At 47.0% G+C, this 13,944-nt stretch overlaps 1 protein-coding gene across 6 annotated transcripts in view; it reads right to left on the reverse strand.

The window, feature by feature from the left end:
• The window catches only part of FAM3D (FAM3 metabolism regulating signaling molecule D), a 30,871-nt gene extending 17,322 nt beyond the window's left edge, over nt 1-13,549 (reverse strand). For 3 of the 6 annotated variants that reach the window (XM_074957352.1, XM_074957356.1, XM_074957351.1), the window contains exon 1: nt 818-1,156. The gene's annotated coding sequence lies outside the window, so the exon portion shown is untranslated. Of the gene's footprint in view, nt 1-817; nt 1,157-12,032; nt 12,227-13,412 lie in introns of those variants that run through there. The other 3 variants (XM_074957353.1, XM_074957354.1, XM_074957355.1) reach the window with 3 other exon arrangements.
• Between the last annotated feature and the right edge of the window lie 395 nt (nt 13,550-13,944).

Raw genomic sequence — 13,944 nt, forward strand, 5'->3', positions numbered from 1 at the left:
CTTCATTTTTAAGAACACCCTTGGCTACTCACCACTTATTCCTTGGACCCGCCAGTAATGTTTTACGTTCTACTTCAAAATGGATCAATTTTTTTTTCTATCTGTTGCCGATTATAATAAGAATAATGAGTTTTGAAATTACTTGAAAATTGGATAGCACATTCTTTATTACAGAGTATTTCAAATCATAGTTTTGTTGCATTTCATAGCTGGATAATGCAAAGCACATTTCTAATCCTAAAGCGTGCTAAGCACCAGGTGGGGACATGGCAAGGCTTGACCTTGACAGGTTAGGGAAAGTTTATTGTCACAAATCAATACCGTCAAAGAAACCACAGTATCTGAATAACTGAAAACAGTAACAAGTAAATGTTACATGCTCATATAGATCTCCATTCTTTGCATCACATATTTGATACTTTTTTTTGGCTACACACCCAAAATGGGAATTATAACTGTAACAGTTATTAAAGTTCATTAGGATAATTTCTAATGTAAATAAAGACACAGGACCAAATTCGATTCTTACTTGCCCTGGGGTGGCACCAGAAGTCTGCCAAGCACTTTGGATTTACAGTGGAGTAAGATCAGCGTTTGTCCCACAGGATGAGAGTTTATCTAGCCTTACTGAGACATAATCCCATTGACTTTTCTGGGAGTTTTGCCTACATAGGGACAGAGCATGGACTATCCGTCTACTCTTATAAGCCCTCACTACCATTCTCTTTGAGCACCTTCAGGCCACAATGAATCGGACTGTCTGACCAAATCTAACCCCTTAGCTGTGGTAAAAGGAAGCGGGAAAGGGGACATTTACCTCCTGTGCTGCTGCCTATCCCCAGGCTGCTGCTTCTGATCTGACACGCACACTGCAGGTGACTGTGGAGGATGGATCCCTTACCGCAGTTCCTGCTTTACCACTTGTGATTGCTCTGGAGCTGGGAGGCTAATTTTAACGGCTCGACACACGCCCCCAGCTCTGCTTAGTTCAGCCTTAAAGGAGCAAATGCTACTTTTGTTAGCTCTTCCTTGGAAAATTTCACACCCGAGCTGTGCTGGGTTCGGTGCCTCCTGCCTGTCAGGCACAGAACGAACGCTGCTGCCAGGCTGCGGTGGAAGGAAAGTGCATTTTGCTTTTATGTAAAGATGGAAGAAAAAAGATCCTTCCCTCGAGTCTCTCCCTTTTCTCCACTGACCCTCCCATAACCAGATTGACAGGTCATGTAATCACTGGGCCAAAGAGTTAATGGCAAACCATCTCCCGGATCTTTTTTTTCCTGCTCAGACTCGGACAATAGGCTGAGTGTCACCTCAGTCCTCAGGCTGGTACTGCCAGTGTCTCCAGCCCCGCAAAGTGGGTGTGGAGGGGCATGGCCTGGCCCCTCTCTCTGCACCCCACAGAGGGGCATGCGTGCCCTGACTGCAAGCCGGTGAGCGCCCAGAGACGCTGTGGCTCCTTGAAGCTCGTTGCCCCTCTGGCCTCCAGCTGGGCGGATGCAGCTCCGCTGCCCCCCTCCCAAAGTGGCTGAGTGCCTACAAGCGCCATCCAGCCCTCAGAGCATGTAGGACATGATTCTGCTTGCGTCCCAAAGTGCTTTTTTAAGAGCTGGTGGTGCCTCCCAGAAACCAGCCTGTCCAGGACTCCACCCCATGGGCCTTTGCTGCATTCCTGCAGGAGATCAGTGTGGGGCTGGAGTGCCCCACCAATGCACAATCAGATCCCAGAGAAGGAACTTACGTCTTGCCCAGGGAGAGTGGAGATGAGCTGGAGGGAAAGATATGCCCTGCCTTATTGGCCCAGCAGGTCTGCCAAAGCCAGCAATGAACTCAGACCGCCCGGCCAGCCGAGTGCCTTACCCATAAGACCCTGCATTTAGGATGGGCAAGTTCTTATACTCTTAGCAAATTATTGCCCCTTCTCCCCAAGTCTCTGCTAAGCCAAGGGGTTTCAACCAGATTACAAGGCTGTACTGGTTTTACTTTTACTTGATGCGAATATTGAAGTATGCCAAGGAAGAGTTAATGACCCCGGGCTTACCAGCCCAAGCCATGATGTGGGATACAAGATTGGCCTTCTTTTCCTTAGCTGCATTTTAAAGGAGCTCCAAAGCTTGCTCTCTGTGTGATTGCTTCACATCTAGGTTTATTATTAACACGATAAATAGTTGCTAAGCAATGTATTGCCAGTTAGCAGCATCGTGGGTTTTTCTGACCCCAGAAGCCCTTATTTACAGGAGATAATATTCTGGCAGTTAATTTACTCCAGTGAAATATTGTTCATGCCCCAGCCACTGACCTTGACTGTATGAATCAAGGAAAACAGGGGCCAAAGTCAATTTTTTTTCCTTTTCAGCCAGTATTGAGGTTGTAGGTATTTCTCTGGGTTGGCGTGAACGTAAGAGACACATTCCTCTCTACAGCTTCAACGTCCAAGGAAAGAAAAAGTAGGAAATTCCATCCTGACTTGTTTTACTGGAGTCCTGTTATAATGTGAGAAACTAAGAAACTGGAGAACTGCCCCCGTAGATCCATCTCTGATTCCCAGTAAAGGCTAGACAGTGGAGACTGAAGGGACTTTACCAGATTTTAGCTGGCTGTTCTTAGCATGTCCACAAGATGATCCTTTAGCTGCGGTCCAGCCATTTAGGACCATTTACAATCAGGGGTTCTCAAACTTCATTGCACTGTAACCCCCTTCGGACAACAGAAATACTACACAACCCCAGGAGGGGGGACCGAAGCCAGAGCCTGCCCGAGCTCCACCATGCCAGGTGGGGGGGTTGAAGCTGAAGCCCGAGCTCCATTGGTCCCAGGCGGTGGGGCGTGGGCTTCGGCCTGGGCCCCAGCAAGTCTAATGTCAGCCCTGGTGACCCCATTAAAATGGGGTCACGACTCACAGTTTGAGAACCCCTGATGCAGAACCTCCTGCATCTTACAGGCAACAAAACTGCAGCCAGTGCTTCCTGCATCCAGCCCAGCAACGTGGGCTTGAACTAGAGCATAGAGATGTCTGAGCCGGATGCTGGAGAATTTGGAATAGAATGACAAAGAACAATTCCTCAGGTTCCCGCTGGAACTGCCGTTCCCTGACCAAAGGTCAGATTGCTGAAAGCCTGAAACAAACGTCTCAGCCTGTCTTCCACACCGCTATTAACGTCTGTGCACTTTCAACCAGCCAGTTATCCGGGATCTTGAGCTCCAAGGGCCAAGACTTAACCTCACGAATAGTCCTGCCTTTCACGGGGAGCTGCACTGATTTCAAACGCACCCAGGAGCTGGCTGAGTCAAGCCCTTTGGGCGAAGCGTAGGGGACTTGCAAATGGACAGCTCTAAGGATATCAATGGCAACCACCATATGTGCGGGGGAGTTACCAGACCAGCCCCTCTCCAGAATGGCTCCGTTTGTGGGAGTCTGCCTGCTCTGTCTGCCAGCGGCGATAAACTTGCGCACATGAGAAGAGAACCAGGCCCGCACTGCAGCCACAGCCAGGCCAGGAAGAAGAAGAGTGGGTTATGGGGCAGGAGCATCAGCCTGAGCTGCCCAGCTCCTCTCCTGGCTTGGAGACTCCATCCATTGCTCTGGCACTGGGCCCAGCTCTCTGCAGGTCACTGGGCAGGTGGCTCTTTGCTGAGGGGCCAGTGGACACCGAGGACTCCCCTGCACTGCAGCCTCAGGCCCAGCACGGCAGCGGCTATTTGTCAGCCAGCCGAACGAGGTCCCTGGCAAGCGCATCCTCAGGCTGTAGCGGCTGCGACTCCCTCCTGCTGTGCCTGGGGCAAAGGCATGAGAAAGGAGGAGACCTACAGCCTCCACCTTCTTGTGGCACCACCATGCACAGCAGAGGTCCCAGGCACGCAGGAGAACGAGACTGGCCGAGAGTCACAGGAATAGCACCTAGGCCTGGCGACTGCTACAGGCACCATGAACGGCCAGACCTGCTCTGCAGGGCCTCCGCCTCCTTCCGTCTCTGCTGCGGCGCCTCGCTCTCCCCCGACTCCAATTCAGACGAGTCTGGGAACACAGCGTGCGCTTCCTCCACCTTCAGCCTTTCCGAGTTCTGGGCTCCCACCCTGCCCAGCCCCGAGTGCAACACCCAGGACTGAGTCACCAGAACTCCGTGCTCTGCCAGGAGGAGCATGAAGCCAGGGAGTCAGATGGGGGCGGGGGGTGGGGGCTCCACCCTCCCAGAGCACTGCCAGGTTTCGGGCCATGCAGCTTTTTCTGGGATGATGTGAGGGAGGGGGTGTTAGGATATAGATATTCAGGCCTGTCTGCAAAGGCCTGTACTTTAAGAATTTACGTGTATTCTTATCACTTGGCTAGTTAGAGGTATTAAAGAAAGAATCAAAATCACTGTCTGCCAGTGTAAGGTCTTTCTCTCACTGTGACAGTCTGAGGCCCTGTGCTTAGGCTGGTTTCAGAGTAACAGCCGTGTTAGTCTGTATTCGCAAAAAGAAAAGGAGGACTTGTGGCACCTTAGAGACTAACCAATTTATTTGAGCATGAGCTTTCGTGAGCTACAGCTCACTTCATCGGATGCATACTGTGGAAAGTGTAGAAGATCTTATTATATATATTATATAGGCCTTTGGCTAAGCAGCAGAGGCAGCCATAAGCTGGGAAACGACCGATCACCTCCTCACATTCCAAACTAGTCACATTGAAAGAAGGTGCTATTGGGCTGTTAGGAATACAATCCTGTCCTGATAGTGCCTATCACCTCCAGAGAAAGGGAAGTGCCTAGAAGATGTAAAAGGAAATTGAGGTTGATAGTTTTCTGTCTGGTAAGAACTCACTTATCAATAGACACAGCTGGGAAACTCTTATGTCTTTATAGATGTAGTTATGAAATCCCCACTTTTGTATTGTTTTGTCATTATAGTTCCCACTTTGCTATTGTTTATTGGCATGGTCTCTGTCTGGTTCTGTGATTGTTTCTGTCTGCTGTATAATTAATTTTGCTGGGTGTAAACTAATTAAGGTGGTGGGATATAATTGCAAAAAGAAAAGGAGTACTTGTGGCACCTTAGAGACTAACCAATTTATTTGAGCATAAAGCTTTCGTGAGCTACAGCTCACCCATCCGATGAGGTGAGCTGTAGCTCACGAAAGCTTTATGCTCAAATAAATTGGTTAGTCTCTAAGGTGCCACAAGTACTCCTTTTCTTTTTGCGAATACAGACTAACACGGCTGCTACTCTGAAACCTGGGATATAATTGGTTAGCTAATCATGTTACAATATGTTAGGATTGGTTAGTTAAATTTCAGTAGAATGATTGGTTAAGGTATAGCTAAGAATATTACTATATAAATTAGGGGCAAACAGGAAGTAAGTTGGGATTCAAAAATAAGGAAAAAGGAACTTGTATTTAAGCTTGCTGGAAGTTCACCCCAATAAACATCAAATTGTTTGCACCTTTGGACTTCGGGTATTGTTGCTCTCTGTTCATGCGAGAAGGACCAGGGAAGTGGGAGAGTGAAGGAATAAGCTCTCTAACAGGGGGATCTCCGTGAGCAGATCCTGTGGAGATTTCCTCTCCCTGCTGTGAGTATTGCCATAAGCCAGGAGGCTGCTGGCACCACAAACATAAAACAGGGGATGGAGCCTTGAAAATCCATGTGCTTGTTTTCACACCACTATCCCTAGCAATGAAAGAAACCAGGAAAGGGAGATACAGAAAATATAAGGATGTAGGATGGAAGGGACCTCCTGGGCCATCAAGTTCAATTCCCTGCTGTCAAGGGCAATCTCCTCCCATCATCCTCTTCATAAAATTATCAAGCTCCATCTTCAAACGAATTAGGAATTCAGTCAGGGGAAGGAGTGTTTCCAAGAAGGCTTTTTTCCCAGCATTTCCCCTTTGCACTGGCAGTGGCTTCACCCCCAACACAACCCCATTCTAACTGGCCCCAAATCCCACCTTAACAGGAAGAGAACCACTCCCAGGAAGGCTCTTGCAAAATAATCTACAGAACCAATTGCTTCCTCCCCTTGCCCAGCTTTTATCCATCACACAATGTGTATTCATCTGTACTCTTGTTGATTTTGCTGCAGGGTATTCAGAGAGATAAATGGCATATAAGTCAATAAACAATACATCTTTCAGCAAGTCATTTACTTGTTTGTGCCATTTGTCTCTGATGTAACCCCAAATGAAACTCATTGGATCAAATCTGCCCCTAATGAAATCCCCAGCACTTCACTGCAATATCCCAGGGATCATTTCATCCCACTATTTCTGTGATGTTCCCTTTTAATTGTGTGGATTGATTTTGGAAGATCCACTGAAAAGCAATGGAAGAGGAAGCAACTAGCCAGAGAGAGAGTAGAAAGGAAGAAGTTGTGGAAGACGGTGGGGGGTGAAATGTACAGATTGTTTGGCTCAACAATTAAAACCCTTTCCAAGAACAAATCGATTTCTTAATAAACATTATCCAGGCAACACTTTTCCTCCTTTACAGGACCCCTGTCAAATACTAACATTAAAGGAAACTCTCTACCTGTTAGATCTTGGATCTTTCCAAGATATTGTTTGCAGCAGTCAGTCCTTAGGAGAGAAATTTCATGAAATGCACATATTCTTAAAGAGGGCTTCAGAGATTCAGTACTTTCCAGTTTATGAATGTTCACATTCTCCTCTCAATAGTGGAGGAAAACTCAGGTTAGTTTCCCAAGGAAAACACTGCTCTCTCTTTTTTCCTTTTCATTTCACTGCTGCACTTTTCTCTCTCTCCTGGCAGGCTGATGACCTCAGCTCAGCCACCTGGTTTCAGATACATGCTCACATACACACTTGTGGCAATAGACATTTCTAGCTATTGAGCTGACCAAAACATGGAAGTTGAGGATTTTCCCTTCAAAGAGATCAAAAGAAAAGTACCACAGACAAAAGACAGACCTACATCCTGAATTGTCTCTCACATTCGCTATGCAGCTTTGGAAAAAAATTAGGCCAGCCCCTCAACTGATGTAAATCAGCAATGCTTCATTGATTTTAATGCAGCCGTGCCAATTCCCCCCTGCTGAGGATCCGACACCGTGCCTTCTAGCTGAACAGATAGATACAATTTGCTTTGAAACGATCATTGTTTTGTTCAGAGCATTTGCAAAATGTATTTGTTTTGACTTCAAAAATACCGGGCAGTTCAGAGAAGCAGGCAGATGAGTGAGCCTGAGTTCATGCCTTAGCTGTGTATTTAAGACGAGGCAGCATCTTCCCCAGCAGTCCCCCTCCAGCATTAGTATCACTGTTCTCTGTGAGGATGTTCAGGGTGGTCAGTTTAAACCTTTTTCCTTCTTGCAAGTCAAGGAGGGGAGATGCAACCCTGCTTGGCAGAAGTGTGGAAAACCCCGGCTGACAAATGGGTCTCTAAGGAGACTTCCTGGCCCAGTCAATCCCAGGCTCTTTTGAGTTGTAGAACGCCGAGGAGGTGAAATACTGACATTTATAAGGCAAAACTTAACCAAATGCATCAAAACTAATTTGATAAGAGGACTGGGGCTGGATTGTTTTATGACAGGGAATAAATGTACTTTTACCCGTGATAAGGGTAGGGGCGAATGTGATTAGCTGGGCTAGTCCATAGGCAAATGCTACCTGCGAGATGGCTTTTTTTCTTTTCTTTTCTTTTTTTTTTTTTTTACTGTTCAACTCATACAAATATTCGGCCAAAGGCTTACTGTTGTCAGTCATTTGAAGAATTCAAAGCTGTTGTAGGTAAATAGTTACTCAGTGATAAGTTGTCAGGGTTAAAGGCTTCCCCTGGATCTTTAGTTCAGAGCCAAACAGCTAGATTCACAGCGGGTGTAAATCAGCACAGCTCTAGCTGAAGTCAATGGAGCAGTGCCTGCCTACTCCTGCTGAGCATCTGGCCCAGAGCTGGGATAGGGTCTGGGAGCCCACTGCACTCTCTGTGGCTTTCCCGGAGTAAGGGGCAGGCAGCGTGAAGGCTCCTGGAGGTGGCAAGGATGAAGGCTCAGGGGCCACCAGGGTCAACACCACACAGATGATGGCCTGGCTCTGTCCCTGCGCACTGCACAGTGCAGTTTTAGGTTGGCCCTACCCTTCTCTCCTCTCTTAGTTGTTGTGGGTTGGTCCTGAAGGGTGAGGCTGATGAGTGAGGGAATTCCTGCCCCTCTAGAGCAGGGCACGGGTACTAACGTGCCCCAAGAGGTGCAGGTGCCTCTGGTGAATTTGCGGCTTGAATGTGGCAGGAACCCTTCCTGCTGTGGGGCAGCCCCGTTTACCAGAACTATTCTAAATACGCCTTTTCCCAGGAACTCGCCTGGATGGGCTAGGTCCCAGCCCCGCCTCACCTGGCTTAGAACCCTGCTCATCCTGGTGCCCGCTGTGCTGGAAAACTGCTCACTGGGAGACTCGCGTTGGACAATGCATCTGGGACCCACTGTTCCCTACGGTGGTGACGGGGCCATTGAGGGAATGGAGCACCGGCCATGGCCTCCAATACCACCTGCTCTGCTGGGTTCTCTCTGTGCTGGGTCCAGTTCCTCCGTCCTGCTGTTCCTCTCTGACCCTGATGTGGCTGGTCAGCTAGTTCAGGGAAGAAGGGGTCGGCAGACAGGGCCTAATGGGATCACCTACAAGTGACAGGACTCAACAGAAGGTCTGCCAGGCCCCACTAGACAACTATCCCCAGCTCCACGCACTGGGCTAGATCTTGAATTTCACTGACTGCAGCTGGAGCTATGCGATTCCCAGCGGCTGAGAATCTGGCCTATTGTCTTATTATCCTTGATTTTCAGCCTTTTGTCCAGTTTCAGTGCCCATCACAGAGTCAATATCCAAACCACCATGAACTCAGCCTCACAGTGAGTTTCATCAAGCCCTGCAGCAGGGCCTGGAGGTAAAGTAAAACTACATCAGTCCCTCTGGCACTGTCCCAGAGCTCAGTGGGATTCACAAAAGGACTGGACATTTCTATGGATAGCAAGAATACCCAGAATTAGCATGGTACATGCTAAAAAACCCTCCCGCGTCAGGGATCAGACATGAAATCTGACGCTCCAAGCATAAGCCAGCCACTAATTACTGGGGCTTGGGAGAGAATTTTCCCTGGCAGCAGATTTCTCCCAGAGCTGCCTGCTGCAGGGTTCTTGCACCTTCCTGTGAAGCAGCTAGTGCTGGCCACCATCAGAGACCATCTACCAGCCTAGGTGATCCTTGGCTCTGACCCAATCTGACAGCTGCTGTGTTCCTATGGCACCCCGCACCCACCTTCCAGGATCTGCCCTAAGTTTATCAGGCTCGGAGATAAAGCAAGAGGCAGGTCAATAAGAAGAACCTGTTCTACTGCAATCTCCAGCACAGCCACCACACCGGGCTAAGAAAACAAATATCAAAGAGCAATGAACACTGTGAGCACAATAAAAAGGAGGAAATGAAGAGGTGGGAAACCAAGGCAAATAGAGAGATAAAGGAACCTGACGCACAGTGTCAGTAAACTGCAGCTGGCTCTCATACCTGATAGCTCCATGATTAGTAACATAAGCTTTCGTGAGCTACAGCTCACTTCATCGGATGCATACTGTGGAAAATACAGAAGATGTTCTTATACATACAAACCATGAAAAAATGGGTGTTTACCACTACAAAAGGTTTTCTCTCCCCCCACCCCACTCTCCTGCTGGTAATAGCTTATCTAAAGTGATCACTCTCCTTACAGTAAAAAGAAAAGGAGGACTTGTGGCACCTTAGAGACTAACCAGTTTATTTGAGCATGAGCTTTCGTGAGCTACAGCTCACTTCATCGGATGCATAGCATATCGTGGAAACTGCAGAAGACATTAAGGTCTCTGTGTGTATATAATGTCTTCTGCAGTTTCCACGATATGCTATGCATCCGATGAAGTGAGCTGTAGCTCACGAAAGCTCATGCTCAAATAAACTGGTTAGTCTCTAAGGTGCCACAAGTACTCCTTTTCTTTTTACGAATACAGACTAACACGGCTGTTACTCTGAAACCTCTCCTTACAATGTGTATGATAATCAAGTTGGGCCATTTCCAGCACAAATCCAGGTTTTCTCCCCACCGCCCCGGAAATGGAAATGCTGGAAATGGCCCAACTTGATTATCATACACATTGTAAGGAGAGTGATCACTTTAGATAAGCTATTACCTGCAGGAGAGTGGGGTGGGGGGAGAGAAAACCTTGTGTAGTGGTAAACACCCATTTTTTTCATGGTTTGTATGTATAAGAACATCTTCTGTATTTTCCACAGTATGCATCCGATGAAGTGAGCTGTAGCTCACAAAAGCTTAGGCTCAAATAAATTGGTTAGTCTCTAAGGTGCCACAAGTACTCCTTTTCTTTTTACGAATACAGACTAACACGGCTGTTACTCTGAAACATGTTTAATAACCTTGCCCTTTGTCTGGGCCATGAGTTACACTGTGCTGTGATGGCACTGAGCACTTGGATCAATGGGACAGGCAGCTGAGGGTCCAGGGCACTCTAGATAGCTGCATATTCTGGAAGGGCCATGAAGATTGTGAGTAAGGAGCAGCAGACAGCAGGGTGGTGGTTACAAAGATGCAGGGCCAGACTGCTGGGGGTTGTGCGGGGACCTTCCCCTCCCTGGCAGCAGTTAGAGCAGTCTCAGAGGTCCTCTCATTCATGCCCAGTTGTCTGTGGCCTCCAGGCTCAGATCAGCCAGAGAGCAGCGGCTTTGCCACCTGCCTCCCACCCCTGTAGTGTAAGGGGCATGGCGGGGGTAAGCATGCGTGGGGAGTGGCATGGCGGAGGGCGATTGTGCTACATTTATGCTCCACTGTGATGAGTCCAGAGATTCATCGATTCCCAGGCCAGGAGGGACCATCATGATCATCTCATCAGACCTCCTGCATCGCACAGGCCAGAGACCGGCCTCCCCCGTAAGCCCTAGAGTCGACCTGTTCGAAACATTCCCAATCCTGATTGAAACTTTGCCAGTGATGGAGAATCCACCACGACCCTTGGGAAATAGTTCCAGTGGTTAATTGTCGTCACTGTTAATAATGTACACCTTATTTTTCCAGTCTGAATTTGTCTAGTTTCAACTTCCAGTCATTGGATCACGCGAGACCTTTCTCTGCAAGACTGAAGAACCCATTGCAGATACTTATAGGCTGGGATCAAGTCACTTCTTAACTGTCTCTTCGCTAAATAGATTGAGCTACTGGAGTCTATCATTATAAGGCAGGTTTTCTAATCCTTTAATCATTCTCATGGCTCTTCTTTGGACTCTGTCCAATTTATCTACAGCCTTTGTGAATTGTGAACACCAGAACTGGACACAGTATTCCAACAGAGGCTGCAGCAGTGCCAAATACCCGGGTACAATAACCTCTCTACTCCTATTGAAGAGTCCTGTGTTTCTGCATCCAGGGATCCCACAGCCCTTTGGCCCCTGCATTGCAAATGGAGCTTATGTTCAGCTGATTATCCCTAAGTCTTTTTCACCGTCACTGCTTCCCTGGGTAGAATCCCCCACTGTGTAAGTACAGCTGCGTTCTTTGTTCCACTAAGGACCCAGAGTCCATGGTACAAGTCGCCCAGACTCTCAGCAGGGCCAAACCTGGCTCTCGGAAGGAAGGAGCTGGACCTGGCTCCCTGATGTTCCTGCAAACCTGGCTGAGCTGTGCACCAGTGCAGAGGAGAACCAAACCCAACAGCCGACGTTGGCAATCCTCGTTTTTAATAACATTCCTGGTGAGAACTGCTTACACCGGGGATGAATTTAAAATCAGCTAAAGAAGATAACAAAACATGTGGCTGCATTGGACCCAAAGCCTCCCCCTACAGCACATTGGAGTCATATCAGCATTAAAGAGTCCGCGGTGAAGCCTTGCGCAGCTCTACAGTTTACAGACCTATTTGCTTTATTTACAGCTCGGGTCAGTTCAGCTCTGGGTTTTTTGAACAAGAATATTAAAAGATTTCTCTTGTAAGACAGTGAAGAGTTCATTATTAGCCAGCCTGTGAGTGCTAAACATGATCTGCACTAAACCTGCACTAAACCTGATCATTACCTGGGTACCTTGTCTTCTTCGACTCCTCCAATTGGTTGTTTCTCTTTGCCTGTTTCCTTGTCATGTGCTGAAATTGTAAGCTGTCTGTTCCATGTATGTACAGGGTGTAGTTCTGTGGAGGTCTGATCCGAGAACGATCTCTTCAGGCGCTATCAAAAAACAACCAATCAATACTCAACTGGCCCTTAGACTAGCCATAAACATTACATTTTAATTAGCCACAGCATTTGGCACTGGTACTAAAAAAATCCTGTTTCTTTCAGAAATACTTCTAGTGATATTCTGATATTAGTAAACAATAAAGACATTTGGCACAGAACACACATCAGACAACAGGTTCTATCTCCAGTTAGGTTTCAGAGTAACAGCCGTGTTAGTCTGTATTCGCAAAAAGAAAAGGAGGACTTGTGGCACCTTAGAGACTAACCAATTTATTTGAGCATGAGCTTTCGTGAGCTACAGCTCACTTCAAAGATAGAGCTAAATAGGTGTCATTAGGAGCCTTTGTTAAGTACTCCATGAGAGCTGAAATCACTTGCAGTGGGGCAGTGTTTCTGCCCAACCTACTGAGAGCAAAAAATCACTAAGAGACTGACCTGCAGAGATCACAGGAGACAGACTGGTGGTAGCAAGAGGTGACTAACAGGCAGCAAGGAGCAGCAGCTGGCAGGGCAGCCAGCCAGAGCAAGTGCTCAGATGGTAGAGCAAGCCAGGTGTCTTTTTCCCTGAGTGAGAGGTGAACTCACATAGGTGCACTTCTGAACCCTGATGAAGTGACCTGTAGCTCATGAAAGCTCATGCTCAAATAAATTGGTTAGTCTCTAAGGTGCCACAAGTCCTCCTTTTCTTTTTATCTCCAGTTAGTCAATGGACATGCAGAAACTGAAATGGCTCAGGGCTTTAAAACTAACTTTTGCCACAAACAGTGTTGTACAAGTAACCCTGGCTGGAAAATTTTCCTTTGGAAAACCAGATACATAGAAATAAAGAAGGGTAAGAACAGAGAGAGGAGTGGAAAGAAGGAAACCTGTCCCCAGGTTATAGACTGTAAAAGTACACCAGCTAATCCGATTTCTCTCTCAGCTTCCCCATATTATATGAAGGGATAATAAATAAGGGATGATAAATAAGAGAAAATAAATAAATATGCTGTCCCAAATGGTTGCTGCTAGCTGTGTTTTATTTTACATCGAGCTACTGAAATCACCCTTGCTTGAGCCAGATTTAATTGTAAAAAACATCTACAATGGTCACCAAAACAAAGGACAAAAATCTATTATTTTAGTTATACTGTACTTAAAAAATCCCTCTTTCCGGGCATTTTTCCAGCAACACAAAGGTATCAGAGCTCTTTTGTGGCCTTAATTCAAATGTACATACCAGGGAAACCGTCCGACAGGTCTCTTTACTCTGTGAAGGCTGCGTTCCAAATGGGGTATTGTCAGAGAGAGGACAGGACACCTTCTGACTAACGCTTGTAAGTCCAGTGATCCACTGGGTTGAGTCCATGGTACAGCCCATCCCCTCTGTGAATCACCACAAACACTTTCCGTGTGCATTGTGCTGCCGGTCTAGTAAATGTTAAATCAACTACACACAGCTCAGCGGATCAGAACAAACCACAAGAACAAGGAAGTCTGTGCGGTTATTCACATGGAAGCTCAGGTTTGCACTGACAAAAGTATCTGTGTGCACACAAAGGGATCAGTCATAATTATCTTGCTCAAACGTTGCTAATTCATTTGTTTAGTTCATTTCCTCCTTTTGGCCTTTTATTCATACTTAGCTGTTCTCCACCCCATTTCTTTCTCAACATATAAACCCAGGAAGATGTATGACCTATCCCAGAATCTCATGTGCCTCTTTACTGCTCGGTTTTAAAATAGTTCACGTAGCAATTGCAACAGATGAT

Source organism: Natator depressus, chromosome 7 (assembly GCF_965152275.1).
Source record: "Natator depressus isolate rNatDep1 chromosome 7, rNatDep2.hap1, whole genome shotgun sequence".
NCBI classification, from domain to species: Eukaryota; Metazoa; Chordata; order Testudines; family Cheloniidae; genus Natator; species Natator depressus.